This window comes from Cyprinus carpio, unplaced genomic scaffold (genome assembly GCF_018340385.1).
Source record: "Cyprinus carpio isolate SPL01 unplaced genomic scaffold, ASM1834038v1 S000006456, whole genome shotgun sequence".
Taxonomy (NCBI): Eukaryota; Metazoa; Chordata; class Actinopteri; order Cypriniformes; family Cyprinidae; genus Cyprinus; species Cyprinus carpio.
Window position 1 is genome coordinate 657,704 of NW_024879138.1, and position 21,379 is coordinate 679,082.

Consider the following 21,379-nt stretch of genomic DNA (forward strand, 5'->3'; position numbering starts at 1 on the left):
CTTGCAGCTATATTTATTATTATTATTCTTCTGCTTCCGCCGCAAGTCTATGGCAGCCCATAGAACCGACTGCGGGAAAGTTGTGAAATTTGGCACACTCATAGAGGACAGTGTCAACATTAACCATCGCAAATTTAAAGTCTCTAACTCCAGCTCTCTAGCGCCACCATTTGTCCAAACTTTCAAAAAATGTCTGCTAATAACATTTGAACCATAAGGTACAGAAGGAACATTATATTTTTCTCTGAATCCTTGGCACATGCCAAACCGTCGATTTGAACCCCAAAATTCAAAAATCGCAAGGGTTTAGTTTTTTTTTCTATTTTTAGATATTCGAAAAAAGTACTTTTTCTATCTCTTCCTAGACGGTTAGTCCGACTCTCACCAAAAATGAGCTCAGATCATCTTAAGAACATGCTGGCAAAAAGTTATGGAATTCAAGTTGATTATTCAAAACGTTCTGGAATAACACGCAAACGAATTCAAGAAAAAACACGCAAAAATAGTTATGAGGCTATATCTCCGCAACGGTTTAGTGTATTGAGACCAAACTTAGTGTATGTTGTAACAAGCATAGCCTGAGGCCACCTGCAGTGTTTCGGTGCAGTGCCCCCTAGTGGTCAGGAGATACGAAAAATGCATATTTTTGCACAGAACTTCTGAATGGTTTGGCCAAAAATCACAAAACTGGTCTCTTCACATTCTGTGCATCATGTTGAATCGAGTGATACCCAGTTTTCCCATGTCAGCCATTTTGGGCGTCGGCCATTTTGAATTATTATCTAAGTTGCTGTATTACACAAACGCATTATCGTATCGTTACGAAACTAATTACAAAGTGTTCGACACCGTGCCCTGATCGGTACTCAAAAACTTTGGTGGCAGCGCCACCTTGTGGTCAAAAGTTATAATGAAATATCTGATATATGCTAATAACTTTTGAATACATTGGACTATTGGAATGAAAGTGGTCTCGCTATATTCTTTGGGTAATGCCGAGAACATCGATACCAATTACGACAAAATTGGCCAAACTTCCTGTCCGCCATTTTGATTCATGCTGAAAACCTACTTTTTCGAACTCCTCCTAGACCGTTAGTTCGAATACCAAAAAATTTTACTCAAATCATCTTCAGACCATGCTGGCAAAAAGTTATGGATTTCGTGTCGATATACGAAACGGTTTTTGTTTAGCGCACCAACGAATTTGTTGTAAGGATGCCAAAATGTATCTGAGGCTGTATCTCTGCACAGATTTGACATATTTACACCAAACTTTGCATGTGCAATTGTCACCACAAATTGATCACGCCACATCAATTTGGTAACAGCACCACCTATTGGTCTGGAGTAATAAACATTCATTAATTCTTAATTATTAGCATTTTTGAAAAATTCATAACTTTTGATTGCATTGACCTATTGTAATGAAACTGATCTCAAAATATTTCTTGGGACATGCCGACAACATGCATATCAATTATGTCATAATAAGCCAAACTTTCTGTCGGCCATTTTAATTTATGTTGAAAACCTACTTTTTTGCTCTCCTCATCAACCTTTGGTCCAATTTTCACTAAAATCGAATACAATCATCTTCAGACTGTGCTGACAAAATGTTATGGATTTCGTGTCGATGAAAGCATCCGTTTTCGTACAGCACCGCTATAAGCTTTAAGCACTGTGTCAAAATGACTCCAAGGCTATATCTCTTCGAAGCTTTGACATACTGACACCATAATTTGTATGTGCAATAGTCACCTCACAATGACCATTCCACACTAATTTGGTAACAGCACCACCTATTGGTCAAACGTGATAAGCCAATAAATCCTATTACTAGTTGTTGTGTTTATTGTTTTCAAGCCATTTTGCCTAAAATAATCTTAAAACGGTTTTAATTACTCATTCCCGCCCCGCCGTTCGTCTGAAGCTTGCTCCTGTAGTGCTTGGCCCCGCAATTGCTGCTTGCAGCTATATTTAGGGGCCAAGCACCGAAGGTGCGTAGGCAACTATTGTATCCGTTGGCGTCATTCTTCTTCTTCTTCTTCTTCTTCTTCTTCTTCTTCTTCTTCTTCTTCTTCTTCCGCCACAAGTCTATGGCAGCCCATAGAACCGATTGCGGGAAAGTTGTATAATTTGGCACACTGATAGAGGACAGTCCCAGCATTAACTATAGCAAATTTGAAGTCTCTAACTCTAAAACTCTAGCGCCACCACTTGTCCAAAGTTTCAATATTTTTATGCTAATAACTTTTGAACCGTAAGCCACAAAATTAAAATTCTTTTTTCCTCTGAATCCTTGGCTCATGCCAAGTCGAATGAACCCCAAAATAAAAAAATCGCAAGGTTTAGTTTTTTCGCTATTTTCAATTGTTTGAAAAACTTACTTTTTCGAACTCGTCCTAGACGGTTAGTCCGATTTTCACTAAAATTGGCTCAGATCATCTTCAGACCATGCCGGAAAAAGTTATGGAAATCAAGTTGATTCGTCCAAACGTTCTCGAATACCATGCGAAAAAATTCTACGAAAAGCACGCAAAAATGCTTGTGAGGCTATAACTCCGCAACGGTTTGGCGTATTGAGACCAAACTTGGTGGGTGTTATAACAAGCATGAACTGAGACCACCTGCAGTGTTTCGACGCAGCGCAACCTAGTGGTCAGGAGATATGAAAAATGCATATTTTTGCTTATAACTTCTGAATAGTTTGGCCAAAAATCACAAAACTGGTCTCTTTAGATTGGGTGGGTCATGCCGAGTCGAATGATATCCAAATTCACGTGTCGGCCACTTTGGGCGTCGGCCATTTTGAATTATGTTTTAAAATCCTGTATTTTTTGAACGCATTATCGTATCGTTACGAAAATAATTACAAAAATGTTTGGCTCCATGCCCTGAAGCTACTCAAGAAGTTTGGTGGCAGCGCCACCTTGTGGTCAAAAGTTATAATGAAATATCATAAAAATACTAATAACTTTTGAAAAAATTTGACTATTAAAATGAAAATCATCTCCTTATATTCTTTGGGTCCTGCCAAGAACATTGATACCAATTATGCCAAAATTGGCCATACTTCCTGTCAGCCATTTTGATTCATGTTGAAAACCTACTTTTTCGAACTTCTCCTAGACCGTCAGTCCGATTTTCACAAAATTTTACTCGGATCATCTTCAGAGTGTGCTGATGAAAAGTTATGGATTTCGTGTCGATATACGAAACAGTTTTCTTTTAGCGCATCAACTAATTTGTTCGTAAGATGCCAAAATACATCTGAGGCTGTATCTCTGCAAAGCTTTGACATTTTTGCACCAAACTTTGTATGTGCCATTGTCACCTCAGACTGACCATGTCACATCAATTTGGTAACAGCGCCACCTATTGGTCAAAAATAATAAACCATTCATTAACCATTAATAATTACATTTATAAAAATGCTAATAACTTTTTATTGCATTAGCCTATTGCAATAAAACTGGTCTCAAAATATTCCTTGGCTTAGGCCGAAAACATAGATACCAAATATGCCAGAGTACGCTGAACTTCCTGTCCGCCATTTTGATTTATGTTGAAAACCTACTTTTTCGAACTCCTCATCAACCGTTGGTCCGATTTTCACCAAAATTGAATCAGATGATCTTCAGACTGTGATGACAAAATGTTATGGATTTTGTATCGATAGACAAAATCGTTTTCGCATACCACAGCGACGAATTTCAGGCATGATGCCAAAATGACACTTCACCCTGTATCTCTGCAATGCTTTGGCATACTGACACCAAACTTTGTGTGTGCCATTGTCACCTCACATAGAACACACCAAAATGATTTGATCACAGCGCCACCTGTTGATCAAAAGTGATAAGCCATTTAATCATAATACTAGTGCTTGTATTTATGATTTTTCCGCCATTTCAATTACAAACTTCCTAAAATTGCTGTAATTGCTCATTGTTGCATTTGGTGTGATGCTCCATGCCATGCTTAGCTCCTCAATTTGCCGCTGGAGTGCTTGGCCCCGTAATTGCTGCTTGCAGCTATATTTATTATTAGGGGCCAAGCACCGAAGGTGCGTAGGCACCTATTGAAATCGTTGGCGTTATTATTATTAGGGGCCAAGCACCGAAGGTGCGTAGGCACCTATTGTATCCGTTGGCGTTATTCTTCTTCTTCTTCTTCTTCTTCTTCTTCTTCTTCTTCTTCTTCCGCCGCAAGTCTATGGCAGCCCATAGAACCGATTGCGGGAAAGTTGTATAATTTGGCACACTGATAGAGGACAGTCCCAGCATTAACTATAGCAAATTTGAAGTCTCTAACTCCAACTCTCTAGCGCCAACACTCGTCCAAAGTTTCAATATTTTTATGCTAATAACTTTTGAACCGTAAGCCACAAAATTAAAATTCTTTTTTCCTCTGAATCCTTGGCTCATGCCAAGTCGAATGAACCCCAAAATTCAAAAATTGCAAGGTTTAGTTTTTTTGCTATTTTCAATTGTTCGAAAAACCTACTTTTTCGAACTCGTCCTAGACAGTTAGTCCGATTTTCACGAAAATTTGCTCAGATCATCTTCAGACCATGCTGGCAAAAAGTTATGGAATTCAAGTTGATTCGTCCAAAAGTTCTCAAATACCACGCGAACAAATTCTACAAAAAGCACGCAAAAATGCTTGTGAGGCTATAACTCCGCAACGGTTTGGCGTATTGAGACCAACCTTGGTGTATGTTATAACAAGCATGACCTGAGACTACCTGCAGTGTTTCGACGCAGCGCCACCTAGTGGTCAGGAGATATGAAAAATGCATATTTTTGCTTATAACTTCTGAATGGTTTGGCCAAAAATAACAAAACTGGTCTCTTTAGATTCGGTGGGTCATGCCGAGTCGAATGATATCCAATTTTCATGTGTCAGCCATTTTAGGTGTCGGCCATTTTGAATTATGTTTCAAAATGCTGTATTTTTTTAACGCATTATCGTATCGTTACGAAAATAATTACAAAAATGTTTGGCTCCATGCCCTGATTCTATTCAAAAAGTTTGGTAGCAGCGACACCTTGTGGTCAAAAGTTATAATGAAATATCTTAAAAATGCTAATAACTTTGAAAAAATTATACTATTAAAATGAAAATGGTCTATCTATATTCTTTGGGTCCTGCCGAGAACATCGATACCAATTATGCCAAAATTGGCCATACTTCCTGTCCGCCATTTTGATTAATTTTGAAAACCTACTTTTTCTTACTCCTCCTAGACCGTTAGTCCGATTTTCACCAAATTTAACTCGGTTCATCTTCAGACTGTGCTGACGAAAAGTTATGGATATCGTGTCGATATACGAAACGGTTTTCGTTTAGCGCATCAACAAATTTGGTCATTAGATGCCAAAATACATCTGAGGCTGTATCTCTGCAAAGCTTTGACATATTTGCACCAAACTTTGTATGTGCCATTTTCACCTCACACTGACCATGCCACATCAATTTGGTAACAGCGCCACCTATTGGTCAAGAGTAATGAACCATTCATTAACCATTAATAATTACATATATAAAAATGCTAATAACTTTTTATTGCATTAGCCTATTGCAATGAAACTGGTATCAAAATATTCCTTGGCTTATGCCGACAACACAGATACCAAATATGCTAGAGTACGCTGAACTTCCTGTCCGCCATTTTGATTTATGTTGAAAACCTACTTTTTCGAACTCTTCATCAACCGTTGGTCCGATTTTCAACAAAATTGAATCAGATGATCTTCAGACTGTGCTGACAAAACGTTATGGATTTTGTATCGATAGACAAAACTGTTTTCGCATACTACAGCGACGAATTTCAGGCATGATGCCAAAATGACACTTCAGCCTGTATCTCTGCAATGCTTTGGCATACTGACACCAAACTTTGTGTGTGCCATTCTCACCTCACACAGAAAACAGCAAAATGATTTGATTACAGCGCCACCTGTTGGTCAAAAGTGATAAGTCATTTAATCATAATACTAGTGCTTGTATTTATGATTTGTCCGCCATTTCAACTACAATCATCCTAAAATAGCTGTAATTCCTCATTGTTGCATTTGGTGTGATGCTCCATGCCATGCTTAGCTCCTCAATTTGCCGCTGGAGTGCTTGGCCCCGTATTTGCTGCTTGCAGCTATATTTCTTCTTCTTCTTCTTCTTCTTCTTCCGCCGCAAGTCTATGGCAGCCCATAGAACCGATTGCGGGAAAGTTGTATAATTTGGCACACTTATAGAGGACATTCCCAGCATTAACTATAGCAAATTTGAAGTCTCTATCTCCTACTCTCTAGCGCCACCACTTGTCCAAAGTTTCAATATTTTTATGCTAATAACTTTTGAACCGTAAGCCACAAAATAAAAAATTCTTTTTTCCTCTGAATCCTTAGCTCAGGCCAAGTCGAATGAACCCCGAAATTCAAAAATCGCAAGGTTTAGTTTTTTCGCTATTTTCAATTGTTCGAAAAACCTACTTTTTCGAACTCGTCCTAGACGGTTAGTCCGATATTCACGAAAATTGGCTCAGATCATCTTCAGATGATGCCGAAAAAAAGTTATTGAATTCAAGTTGATTCGTCCAACCGTTCTCGACTACCACGCGAAAAAATTCTACGAAAAGCACGCAAAAATGCTTGTGAGGCTATAACTCCGCAAAGGTTGGGCGTATTGAGACCAAACTTGGTGTGTGTTATAACAAGCACGACTTGAGACTTCCTGCAGTGTTTCGACGCAGCGCCACCTAGTGGACAGGAGATATGAAAACTGGATGTTTTTGCTTATAACTTCTGAATGGTTTGGCCAAAAATCACAAAACTGGTCTCATTAGATTCGGTGGGTCATGTCAAGTCGAGTGATATCCAATTTTCCCGTGTCGGCCATTTTAGGTGTCGGCCATTTTGAATTATGTTTCAAAATGCTGTATTTTTTGAACGCATTATCGTATCGTTATGAAAATAATTACAAAAATGTTCGGCTCCATGCCCTGAAGCTACTCAAAAAGTTTGGTGGCATCGCCACCTTGTGGTCAAAAGTTATGATGAAATATCTGATATATGCTAATAACTTTTGAAAATATTAGACTATTGAAATGAAAGTGGTCTCGCTATATTCTTTGGGTAATGCCAAGAACATCGATACCAATTATGCCAAAATTGGCCATACTTCCTGTCCGCCATTTTGATTAAAGTTGAAAACCTACTTTTTCGAACTCCTCCTAGACCGTTAGTCCGATTTTCACCAAATTTGGTTCGGATCATCTTCAGACCATCCTGATAAAAAGTTATGGAATTCGTGTTGATATACGAAACGGTTTTCGTTTAGCGCATCAACGAATTTGGTCGTAAGATGCCAAAATACATCTGAGGCTGTATCTCGGCAAAACTTTGACACATTTGCACCAAACTTTGTATGTGCCATTGTCACCTCACACTGACGACGCCACATTAATTTGGTAACAGCGCCACCTATTGGTCAAGAATAATAAACCATTCATTAACCATTAATAATTACATTTATAAAAATGCTTATAACTTTTTATTGCATTAGCCTATTGCAATGAAACTGGTCTCAAAATATTCCTTGGCTTATGCCGACAACATGGATACCAAATATGCCAGAGTAAGCTGAACTTCCTGTCCGCCATTTTGATTTATGTTGAAAACCTACTTTTTCGAACTCCTCATCAACCATTGGTCCGATTTTCACCAAAATTGAATCAGATGATCTTCAGACTGTGCTGACAAAATGTTATGGATTTTGCATCGATAGACGAAACCGTTTTTGCATACCACAGCGACGAATTTCAGGCATGATGCCAAAATGACACTTCAGCCTGTATCTCTGCAATGCTTTGGCATACTGACACCAAACTTTGTGTGTGGCATTGTCACCTCACACAGAACACACCAAAATGATTTGATTACAGCGCCACCTGTTGGTCAAAAGTGATAAGTCATTTAATCATAATACTAGTGCTTGTATTTATGATTTGTCCGCCATTTCAATTACAATCATCCTAAAATTGCTGTAATTGCTCATTGTTGCATTTGGTGTGATGCTCCATGCCATGCTTAGCTCCTCAATTTGCCGCTGGAGTGCTTGGCCCCGTAATTGTGCTTGCAGCTATATTTCTGCTTCTGCTTCTTCTTCTTCTTCTTCTTCTTCTTCTTCTTCTTCTTCTTCTTCTTCTTCCGCAGCAAGTCTATGGCAGCCTATAGAACCGATTGCGGGAAAGTTGTATAATTTGGAACACTAATAGAGGACAGTCCCAGCATTAACTATAGCAAATTTGAAGTCTCTATCTCCTATTCTCTAACGCCACCACTTGTCCAAAATTTCAATATTTTTATGCTAATAACTTTTGAACCGTACGCCACAAAATGAAAATTCTTTTTTCCTCTGAATCCTTGGCTCAGGCCAAGTCGAATGAACCCCGAAATTCAAAAATCGCAAGGTTTAATTTTTTTCGCTATTTTCAATTGTTCGAAAAACCTACTTTTTCGAACTCGTCCTAGACGGTTAGTCCGATTTTCACGAAAATTGGCTCAGTTCATCTTCTGATGATGCCGACAAAAAGTTATGGAATTCAAGTTGATTCGTCCAACCGTTCTCGAATACCACGCGAACAAATTCTACGAAAAGCACACAAAAATGCTTGTGAGGCTATAACTCCGCAACGGTTTGGCGTATTGAGACCAAACTTGGTGTGTGTTATAACAAGCATGACCTAAGACGTCCTGCAGTGTTCCGACGCAGCGCCCCCTAGTGGTCAGGAGATATGAAAAATGCATATTTTCGCTTATAACTTCTGAATGGTTTGGCCAAAAATCACAAAACTGGTCTCATTAGATTCGGTGGGTCATGTCAAGTCGAATGCTTTCCAATTTTCCCGTGTCGGCCATTTTAGGCGTCGGCCATTTTGAATTATGATTCAAAATACTGTATTTTTTGAACGCATTATCGTATCGCTACGAAAATAATTACAAAAATGTTTGGCTCCATGCCCTGAAGCTACTCAAAAAGTTTGGTGGCAGCGCCACCTTGTGGTCAAAAGTTATAATGAAATATCTTATAAATGCTAATAACTTTTGAAAAAATTAGTCTATTGCAATGAAAGTCATGTCACTATATTCTTTGGGTCATGCCGAGAACATCGATAACAATTATTCCAAAATTGGCCATACTTCCTGTCCGCCATTTTGATTAAAGTTGAAAACCTACTTTTTCGAACTCCTCCTAGACCGTTAGTCCGATTTTCACCAAATTTGGTTCGGATCATCTTCAGACCAAGCTGACAAAAAGTTATGGATTTTGTATTGATATACGAAACGGTTTTCGTTTAGCGCATCAACAAATTTGGTCGTAAGATGCCAAAATACATCTGAGGCTGTATCTCTGCAAAGCTTTGACATTTTTGCACCAAACTTTGTAGGTGCCATTGTCACCTCACACTGACCATGCCACATCAATTTGGTAACAGCGCCACCTATTGGTCAAGAGTAATAAACCATTCATTAACCATTAATAATTACATTTTATAAAAATGCTAATAACTTTTTATTGCATAAGCCTATTGCAATGAAACTGGTCTCAAAATATTCCTTGGCTTAGGCCGACAACATAGATACCAAATATGCCAGAGTACGCTGAACTTCCTGTCCGACACTTTTTCGAACTCCTCATCAACCGTTGGTCCGATTTTCACTAAAATTTAATCAGATGATCTTCAGACTGTGCTGACAAAATGTTATGGATTTTGTATCGATAGACAAAACCGTTTTCGCATACCACAGCGACGAATTTCAGGCATGATGCCAAAATGACACTTCAGCCTGTATCTCTGTAATGCTTTGGCATACTGACACCAAAGTTTGTGTGTGCCATTGTCATCTCACACAGAACACACCAAAATGATTTGATTACAGCGCCACCTGTTGTTCAAAAGTGGTAAGCCATTAACTGTTAGCCAGCACCCCCCATTATGGGACTCACAGCTGAAAGTGCCCTACCTAACTTAAAATTGTAACAGTTCCTTACTTCCTTGTGTTACACACATAATTTTGCCAATAAACAATTCTGATTATTATTGTTGAAAACAGTTGTGCTTCCTAATGTGTGGAAATGGTGATACTTTTGGTGATTTTAATTTTCAGGATTTTTTATAGAAAGTTCAATGAACAGCATTTATTTGCATTTGCCAAATATATATTTTTAAAATTTGTTAAAGTATTTATTTAAAAAAAAAAAATCATTTTAAACAGTTTAAATGTCTTCACTCTTCTCACGTTTCTTCACAAATGTATCATTGTTTCCACAAAAATGTTAAGGAGCAAAACATGTTTTTAACATTCATAATAATAAATAGTAAATGTTTCTTGGGCAGTAAATCAGCAAATTATAATTATTTCTGTAGGATCATGTGAAACTGAATATTCTATTTGTAAACAACAACAGATATAAACTATTCCAATGTTGCATTCCAAAATGCAAAATATAGCTGCAAGCAGCAATGGCGGGCCTGAGCTGTCAGTGCAAACGCCACACCGGTGGCATCAGGAAAACTGTGCCCAGTGGACACATATACAGTAACCCTCTAGCACAGGGGTATCCAACTCTGTTAATGGTGATCGACTGTCCTGTAAAGTTTTGCTCCAACCCTAATCAAACACACCTGAAGCAACTAATTAATGTCTTCAGGATTGCTTGAAAATTAAAGGTAGGTGTGACTGATTAGTGTTGGAGCTGAACTTTGCAGGACAGTCGATCACCAGGAACAGGATTGGACACACCTGATTTAGCAGTTTGGAATTAAGGGATACAGCAATGAAAGGGTTAATCCGAACCATCGAGAGACACACACACAACACAACATATAAAACTTGAGTAACACTTCCAATAAGGTTTCAGTTATTAACATTAATTATATTAAATTACATTAACAACGATAGTATGGCATTTATTAATGTAAGTCTCTCTCTCTCTATAAAACTCAACAACAAAGACACACACACACACACACACACACACATAGAACAATATATATATATATAAAATTATTGTAACAGTTTTCAATAAGGATTTAGTTTTTAACATTATATAAGTTAACATGTACATCATTTAATATAGCATTTATGAATCTTAGTTAATATTATGTTCAAATTAGTTACTACATTATCAATGAAAATTTATAGTTAATGTACATCAGTTACTGTACCATGATTTAACATGTAAATTTTTTTTACTAACAAAAAAACAAATGCAGCAATAATATGTTGTTCATAATTAGCTTGTACTAATGTTAAAGACTATATTATTTAACTATATTATTTAACTAAATTAAATATAAAACATAAACATATAAACATTTGTGAAATTATTATATAAAACTATATTACCAGTAAAATTCATTAGCTTTTAAAATACATATTATTTTTCTCTGAAAGATTTTTATAAATGATTTAAATGCTATATACACGTTTCTACAACAATTATTTAAAAGTAATCCTATAGCGCCACCTGGTGGTGGCCATAATTGGTATTACACACTGCACGTTTGGTGTTGCTATCTGAACCAGTCAGAATGAAGCACGCCTAAATGGAGCGAGAGAACAGGACAGACTGGGCATATTACTACATAACTCCAGGTTCACAAGCTCTATCTGTAATCCGTATTTTTTCCGAGCCCATGTTAATGGATCAGAGCATTCACACTGCACACGGTAAAAGATGTGAACAGAATAGGTTAGAAATAGAAAGGTGGGAAAGAATGAATATCTAGCTTATGAGCATAGAGAGAGTTGTGAGTGCACAGGACACAGTTTGAGCAGAGGAGATGCGTTTTAAGTGCACGCTTTCTCCGAGCGAGAGCAGCATGTATCTGAGCACGCGTGTCTGGTTTTGTGACAAAGAAAAGGAAATCTGCGTGCGAGCGGATAGATTCGCGCTCGCGCATTATTTTAATGTTCTTTCACGTTACAATAACGCGCTCTCGCTGCTGCTTCTGCACCGCATACACATACTGTATACACACTGCAAACGGAGTACGTGTGAACCTGTATAATGTATAACAAATCTATTTCAACACCTGAGGCACCGCTACAGTGAGCTCTATGACCAATGCATGGCAAGAAAACATGCCTAATAATTCAGCACTCCTGAATATAAGGAGTTTTTCACTTCCAGTCTTCAAGGACAATTATATATCACTCATAAATGATTAAATCCCAAATGTATAGTATTTATTAAGATTGCTGTGATTTGGAATTGGTAAAATGTGTTTGGAAAAAAAATATAATCAGAATATCAATGTGCCTAATTATTATGCACTTGGTGAAAAAGCATGTTTAACGATTTTATTGATCTATAAGCATTTGTAAAATATTTTGGTCTGCATTAGAGCTTAGTCTTCATTTGTGAGCTGAACTGTTTTACTGTTACATCCATGAGATTGTGTAAATTCAGATAAATGTCATGTCGCAGGATGTCTGTCATAGGTCAGTACCAAATAAGTTTCAAATTAATTACAGAATAAAAAAAATATAAATCCACATGTATGTATTTTTTAAAATCTTTTTATGTTGCAATTAACATAATTTTTAACCTTATTATAAAAAAAATCATGTTGTCTAAGCCCAACAGATTGTACTAGGTTTTATTTGTTCCTAAAACTGACAGAAAAGGATAAGGCCTAAGAGATTTCTTAAGCTGTAATGATGAAAAAAAAAAAACAACAACACACAATTACTGATATTTTTTTTTCTTTTTCTGGTGATTAAAGAGTTAACTTTCTCTTTCTCTCTCTCTCTCTTTGTCAGCCAGGCCCTCAACCCCCCCCCCCCCCCCCCCCCCCTTCACACACTCAGTCACCAGCAAAAAAGTCAGTCACTCAGCCCCTCCCTTCCCTCACACAGAGAGAGTGGCCTCAGAGTGAGATCAGATGTTTGACAGTTTTTTAATTTTCTGTTATCCATACAGTCTTGTAAAATCGTGAAACTATGCATATTTCCTCAGAATGACTTGTTCTATGAATGAAAAATAGTTTTGAAGTTTTTACAAACTGCAATTTAAAAATACAAGACAATTAATGTTTCCCTTTTTACAGTTATTTCAAAAAAATCACCATGGCAAAACCGTTCAAGCTATCCAAAATCCATTCACAATTTAAGTTCCTCAATGTTTTGGCATCATGTAGAAAAAGTTTGGTGTGTATAGTGTACTTCTCCTCTGAGCAGTATGCATTAATTCACAGCATACTGTAGTATACTGTAATAGACATTTCCTGCTTGTCATTTTTCGCCCTAATTTTAACGCCTTGCCACGGGCAGACCGTTTGAGATATCAAAAATCCCCTGGCAACTTTTCATCCCCAATGTCTTGAGATCATGTTCACTGAGTTTCGAGGCAAACAGTTGAAAGTCCTCAGAGGAGTATTTCAAATTCCAGAGCGTGCTTTTTTTAAACAGTCCTGAATAGCTGACTTCCTGTTGGGCGGAGCCTATGACATTGAGGGCAAAAGTTGTTCGGCTCAATGAGATCTATAAGTATACAGAGTTTCATTTAAATACATGCAAGTATGTGTGAGCTATGGTTCAAGATTTCTGACTGTGTTCCAGGGGGCGCTGTAGAGCCCCTGTGCCACGCCCGGGTCCCAGCCTCTGTGGTGTCCTGATGGCTGCAGGTTCCAATGTGTGTGCCAATTTTCAAGAGTTTTTGAGTATTTTAAGGCCCCCAAAAACCCCCGGAAGGTTTAAGGAAAAATAAAAAAAATAATAAGAAATATAGCTGCAAGCAGCGATGGCGGGCCCGAGCCGTCAGCGCAAACGCCACCCCGGTGCCATCAGGAAAACTGTGCCCAGTGGAGACATACACAGTAACCCTCTAGCACAGGGGTGTCCAACCCTGTTAATGGCGATCGACTGTCCTGTAAAGTTTAGCTCCAACCCTACTCAAACACACCTGAACCAACTAATTAATGTCTTCAGGATTCCTTGAAAATTAAAGGTAGGTGTGACTGATTAGAGTTGGAGCTGAACTTTGCAGGACAGTCGATCGCCAGTAACAGGACTGGGCACACTTACTTTAGCAGTTTGGATTTAAGGGATACAGCAATGAAAGGGTTAATCCAAACCATCAAGAGACACACACACAACACAACATATAAAACTTGAGTAACACTTCCAATAAGGTTTCAGTTATTAACATTAATTATATTAATTTACATAAACAATAATTGTCTAGGGGTGGGCGATATGACTAAAATCTTATATCACGATATGATAAATGAATTAGTCTTCACTGTCTACGTTATGTACATCTATCTATCTATCTATCTATCTATCTATATATATATATATTATATATATATATATATATATATATATATATACATAAATATATATATATACGCATAATCATTAGCATTAGCATTATTTGTTTTCTTCTTATTCTAGTTACAAAAGTGATTTAGTCAAGAGCAGTGAGAGATTTTCATGAATGGCAGACAGGACGAATATTGGACAGCTTCTCCTTTAAGACCTAACTCCAGATCCAGTATATGTTACATATGCGCTTTCTCTCGCAACTGTTTACAATCATTTAAAAACCTAAATGACTGTGTTTATGAGGATACTTGCATTTGGACGCATATAAGTGTTTATGCAATCGTTCAAAGTCAATAAAGCGACAAAAATGCTCACGAGCTCTATTAGCAGCTGATGCGCAGCTCACGCACTCCTCTCACACAGAAACAGAGACAGCGCGCGCATATAGCTCTGTTTTTGTGTTTCAATGGCCTAAAATCAGTACTTAATACATTTAAAAAAAAAATAATATTTTTGTTTTTATGTTTGAGCTTATATATCTTTATTATCATAACAGTCTGAGTAATTCTGATTCTTGAACAGTAAACTTTGAAGTGTAAGCTTTGTGAACATATGTTGATTATGTATCTAGTCAGAAAGACTCATAAGCAGAAACCTTTTATTTTTGGGTATGTAATTTCTGTCTCTATGCCGAAAATGGGGGTATACTGGTAAGGGGTCAAATTGCAGTGCTTAAAAACGCATGAAAACATTAAGTTTTCATGACCAGGCGCACAGCAACGTGACATGAGCGCGCATGCTTTTATTCACGCGTCTGTCTGCATACACGCGTAATGCATGTGACTGCCGTCATTCAAATAATGAAAACGTATTTCCGTAAACAGTTTATTTTGCATGGGCACCACAAAATAAACGATAGAGCACAATATGAATCGATAGACTTTTAATTTCGTCCATCCGATTTAAATCGTCATATCACCCAGCCCTAGCATTTAATAATGTGACTCTCTCTCTCTCTCTCTCTCCCTCTCCAACACACACACACACACACACACACACACACACACACACACACAAAGAATATATATAAAATTCTTGTAACACTTTTCATGATATAACCATTTTTAAAAATACTTTTAATGATCTATAAACATTTGTGAAATGATTATATAAAAAACTATATTACCAGTAAAATTAATTAACTTTTTAAAATACATATTATCTTTCTTTGAAAGATTTGTATAAATGATTTAAATGCTCTATGTGTTTCTACAATAATTATTTAAAAGTAATCCTATAGCTCCATCTGGTGTCCATCACTGGTAGTAAAAAATGCATGCTAGATCCAGAAGTTATGATAGTTTTAATTTTATGCTGGCTCCTGAACATGATAAATTTATGAAAACTTACTGTGTTTTCTAAGAATGACTTCTACTACATATGTAAAAAATAATTATGAAGGGTTAGAATAAAGAATTCAAAAGATATAGGAAAATAACTGTTGCATTTTTTAATGTTACTTTAATAAATCGCTATGGCCACACTGTTCAAGGTATCCTAAACCCGTTCGCAATTTAACATCTTCAGTATATTGGCATCATGTTGACAAAGTTTGGTGTGTATAAAGTAATTCTCCTCTGTGGAGTATGCATTAATTCACAGCCATATTTTTCCAAAAATCCACATTTTAAACCAAAATAGCCGACTTCCTGTAGGTCGCAGCTGATGACTGTAAATTAGAAAGTTGTCCGTCTTGATAAGAACAATATATACCACCAGTTTGGTGTCTGTAGCTAAAACTAACCCCCCCCCTTTTGACAAAAGGTGGCGCTATAGAGTGCCTCCTCCACGCCCTTTCATGTGCTTTTGCCATTGTCTAGGTATCATTAATACTGATATGTGTTTTGAGTTTCATGTAATTCTGAGCATTTCATCTGCCTCAAAATCACTAGAACAGAATATTCAAGTTTGAAGCGTTGCCATGGCAACACTATATTAGATATCAATATCCCCACAACAGATTTACATCGGCCGTGTTGTGTCATTATTCTGATGAAGTTTGAAGCAAATCGAGTAAAAATAAGATGCTGTGAATTCAAAGCATTTTGAAAATGACACACTTCCTGCTGCCAGTTGGTGGCGCTATAACTTTGACTCCTAATAGTCACATATATGCAATCGGCATCATACATCAAAACAATCCAATTAAGTTTGATCTAAATCAGAAAATGTATGTGGATGTTATTAGACATTTCCTGTTTCTCATTTTGTTACTATTACAAATTCCACTCGCCACGGCCAAACTGTTCGAGATATCAAAAATCCCTGGCCAATTTTTCATCCCCAATGTCTTGAGATCATGTTCACTGAGTTTCGTGGAGAACGGGTGGAAAACCTCAGAGGAGTATTTCAAATTCCAGAGCATGCTTTTTTGAAACAACCCTGAATAGCTCACTTCCTGTTGGGCGGAGCCTATGACATAGAGCGCGAAAGTTGTTCGGCTCAATGAGATCTATAAGTGTACTGAGTTTTATATAAATACATGCAAGTATGTGTGAGCTATGGTTCAAGATTTCTGACTGTGTTCCAGGGGGCGCCGTAGAGCCCCTTTGCCACGCCCGGGTCCCAGCCTCTGCGGCATCCTGATGGCCGCAGATTCCAACCTGTGTGCCAATTTTCAAGAGTTTTTGAGTATGTTAAGTCCTCCAAAAACCCCCGGAAGTTTAAAAAAAAAATACAAATAATAATAATAATAATAAGAATAATCCTTAGAAAAAAACAAGAGGGCCCTGCGCCCATTGGCTCGGGCCCTAATAATCCTTACGGAAACAAGAGGGCCCTGCGCCCATTGGCTCGGGCCCTAATAGTAATAAGAATAATCCTTACAGAAACAAGAGGGCCCTGCGCCCATTGGCTCGGGCCCTAATAATAACAAATAATCCTAAGGAAAACAATAGGGCTCTTCACCCTTTGGGCTTGAGCCCTAATAATAAGAAGAATAATCCTTAGGGGAACAAGAGGCCCCGCGCCCATTGGCTCGGGCCCTAATAATAATCCTTAGGGCAGGTGTGTCAAACTCAATTCCTGGAGGGCCGGAGCCCTGCAGAGTTTAGATTCAACCCTAATTAAACACACCTGATCAAAATAATCAAGTCCTTCAGGCTTATTTGAAATCTACATGGTATGTGTGTTGGCGTAGGGTTGGAACAAAACTCAGCAGGACTCCAGCCCTCCAGGAATTCAGTTTGACACCCCTGCCTTAGGGGAACAAGAGGGCCCTGCGCCCATTGGCTCGAGCCCTAATAAGGCATAGTGAACCAACACTAAAAACAAAGTTGCCTAATACAGCATACATGTAACGCGTTATATAGCCTTTATTTGTATAATTACATCACAACCGTTTTGTATGTTATTACAAGCAATCTCACATTCTCACCACCATTCATAAAAAGTTAGGAAGACTACACGCTTCAGTGCCGATTCTACTCATTTGGCACTTTGAAGTACTTGAAGCTGCAGATGGCGCCGCAAGCTTGTGCAGCATTCTCGGGAACATTCGTCTATGATGGTTTAGAAAATATAACCTTTACGCAGTTTATTCAGTTCATAGGCCATTTCGGAATAATATAAGCATACAGACAAGTAACAGTAGTCTTAATCATTCAGTCAGTACTAAACCAAATATATTGTATTTTGTGTTTTATAATTTATATATAAGGCAACAATTAATTTGATATTAAGAACAATGTGTCTCTAAAACTAAATAAATGAATAAATGCATGTTTTAAAATGCACATTGTAAGTAGACTGGCATTTTATGTTTTAAAGTGAAATGATGTAATGATATGTAGTTTCAGATACAAAACATGTGAATCTGGACCATCTCATTTGCTTTTCTCAAGGATATTGTTCCATCCAGGCCAGCAAGGAAAACAGAGGCTTGGTAAACAGTCCTTTTATTAATCCAATTCATAAGATTATTCAAAGCACAGAAAATACAAACAAAAAACAAACAAAAAATAGCTCAGGAAAGATTTAGGAAATATAAAATACATACATAAAAATAACAATAAATTCAATAAACATAGGTTAACACAATATGCAACTGATTAAACAAATCAGAACAAAGTGAAAATGTATATTGGCACCTCAGAAAACAGGAACTAAATATAAATATAAACTCCTAGAGCAGAAACAGAACTTGAAAGTACCTGCCTTTCCAAAAGGCAGCTTTTGACTCTTAAACAGCCAGTGTGATGGTGAGGGTAAGAGACTACAGTGGAGCTGGCAGAGGAAGAGACTACTGCACAAATAGTGAAGGAAGAGGTCAAGGGTGTGCAGTGGAAGAAGAAACCACTGTAAAAGTAATGGAGGGTGTCATGGCAGAAATGGCATAGTGGAATGCCTTGATGGAATCGGAGCAATGGAGACCCATTGTCGATCCTCAGGCTGTGCAGACCAGACAGAAGGCCAAGGCAGAGTCAGGATGGCTTGATACCAAGATGGATGTAACCAGAGGACTGGACAACCAGGGTAATACAGCAGGGCTTGAGGGCCTAGGTGGATGTAGAAGATCTGCAGACCGAGGAAGAGCCAGTGGGAGTGTTGAAGATGGTGGAGCTGCAGGGATTGAGTACATTGGACCCAAATGATTTGAAGGTATTGGCAGAGTTATTTATTTTAAACTAAAAGTTCTTAGATTATGAATAGTGTTCTCATAGTCCTAAAACTCAATACATTAAGAAATAATGTACATGTGAAAAACATATGCAAAACAATATTTATAAATAATAATTATACTCACATCATGTATCTGTAAAGATGTCTTGTTTAGCAAAACTGGGACGGAGGGATGCTTTGATGGAGCCACAAAGATAGAGAGACACTGTGGAGCCATGGGTGAGGCAAACCAGGACAGAGTTGAGTAGATGGAAGACCAAGGTGAAATCAGGAAAGCTGTAGACCAAGATGGTGCCAAACTGCTGGAGAACCAGTATAATGCCACTGGACTGGAGGGCCAAGGTGAAGACAGAAGATCGGCAGACTGAGGTGGAGTCGGTGGGAATGATGAAGATCGCAGAGCTAGAGGAAATAAGATGTAGGCATACTTGTTTTGAATTAGAAAACAATAGATGATGCATATTGTGCTCGTACTCCTACAAAACAGTAAAAAAAGTATAGTTGTTTATTGTAATTTTATGCAATGTTTAAGCAGATTAACAAATAATATACATATCAAACACATATGCAAAACAGCATTTATATAGAGCAAATATGCTTACATTAAGTCTCTGTGAAGATATTTTTGTTGAGTAAGAATGGCAGAGAAGGATGTCTAGATGGAACTAGACGGTTGGAGATCCACGTTGGATCAAAGCCAGTAATGCTGGAGATCAAGACGGAGCAAGTGACACTTGAGTGGACCTGAGTGGCAAAGTGGAGATGGAAGATCTGTGAATGAGATGGAGCCAGTGGTAGTGACGAAGATGGTGGAGGTCAAAGGATGTAGGACCCCAGGGCAGCTGAAGGATTGGAAGGTGCATGCATAGTCAATTGTTTCTAACTAGGTGACAGATGATGTGTAGTTTTGTCTTAGTCTTATAACACAATAAAAAAAAAGTAATTTATTGTAGTTGTCTGCAATATTAAAAAATATTAACAGATAATACACATATGAAAATCAGAATTCATATAACATTTAAATAGAATTTATAAATAATAAAAACAGTCACATCAACTCTATCTGAAGAAGATTTATTTATTTATTTTTGTTCAGCAAGAATGAGAAAGTCGGATACCCTTGATGGAGCCAGATGGATGTAGTCCCATTGTGCAGCCAGGAGACACAAGACTAATGAACAGTAAGGAAGCCTGGACACTAATATGGAGCTAGAATGCTGGAAAACAAAGGTTATGCTGCTGAACCAGAAGTCTGTTGCGGAGCCAGGGAGATGACAGATCAGGGTGCAGTCAGAAGGATCAGAGACTGCATTGGAGCAGTGACATGACAGGGCATAGCAGAGGCATTGAAATCAGAAGCCAAGGTTGCCAATGGCAACAGAAATTAAATCAACATGAAATAAAACTAAACAGTTTTGCAAATTGAGACAAACAATATCAACGAACTGAAGAGTTGAAATACACAGAGATAAAGATGAACTAAACTAAACACAAGTGAACATAATTGCTAACCAAGGAAACATGACCATATACTAGAAACTTGCAGCTCAGGAGAAAAGAACTAAACACAGAAACTGTAAACGCAGTGAAAATTTAACAAAATGAACAACAAAATAGGATTCCAAAAACAGAACAGAACATGAGAAATCAAAGAATAATGGTCATGCCTGATAGCTTTGTTGACCTGGCTTAAGCTTGAACCAGCAAGTTTTGAGTTCTACACTTGAAGTTTGGCTTTTATGCAAAACCACACCAATGGGAATTGCCACTACGTAGTTAAGTGCATTTGTAATGTTGATATAAGTAACAAATATATCACTTGTAAATGCAGTATAATTTTGTTTACATTGCAGTTACAACTATACATACAAAGAATTCATTAAAAAAAAAATGCATTGAATATACATTGTATCCACATTGAAATACAAACTGTAATAATAAGGGGTTCTTTTTGGTACTACTTTCCTGTTCTTAACAATTTCTGCCGTGAATGACGTCAAGGAAGTACGCTTGTAGTCATGATTATGTGACACGTCTATCATCCTGTATTATTTTGTAATGTCCTCAACAGACTTTCTACAACATAAAAAAACAAAATTATGTTATCAATTGTTTTAACATAATTAATAATTAATAACATCAAAATAAATTATGAAAAACAGCATTAATTAAAAAAAATTGTAAGTACTCACATCAAGTCTCTGTTTAGTAGCATGATTTTAGTGAAATCCACTCTTTGTTCTTTTGTTGTTCAGTGCAAGACATGGAGGATGTTTTTTTTTTTTTTGTAGATAATCAGATAGTCAGTAGAAGGTGCTCTAGATGAGTTGTAGTGTCCTCATAGTTGTAGTGTCCTCATA

The 21,379-nt window shown here is 37.5% G+C and overlaps 1 long non-coding RNA gene across 1 annotated transcript; it reads right to left on the reverse strand.

Annotated features, from left to right (window-relative positions):
- Nucleotides 1-18,350: 18,350 nt before the first annotated feature.
- Nucleotides 18,351-19,949, reverse strand: LOC122143588. The gene is made up of 3 exons (XR_006159239.1): nt 19,622-19,949; nt 19,144-19,421; nt 18,351-18,959 (listed from the first exon to the last, which is right to left on the reverse strand). It is a non-coding gene; the product is annotated as an uncharacterized LOC122143588 (long non-coding RNA).
- Between the last annotated feature and the right edge of the window lie 1,430 nt (nt 19,950-21,379).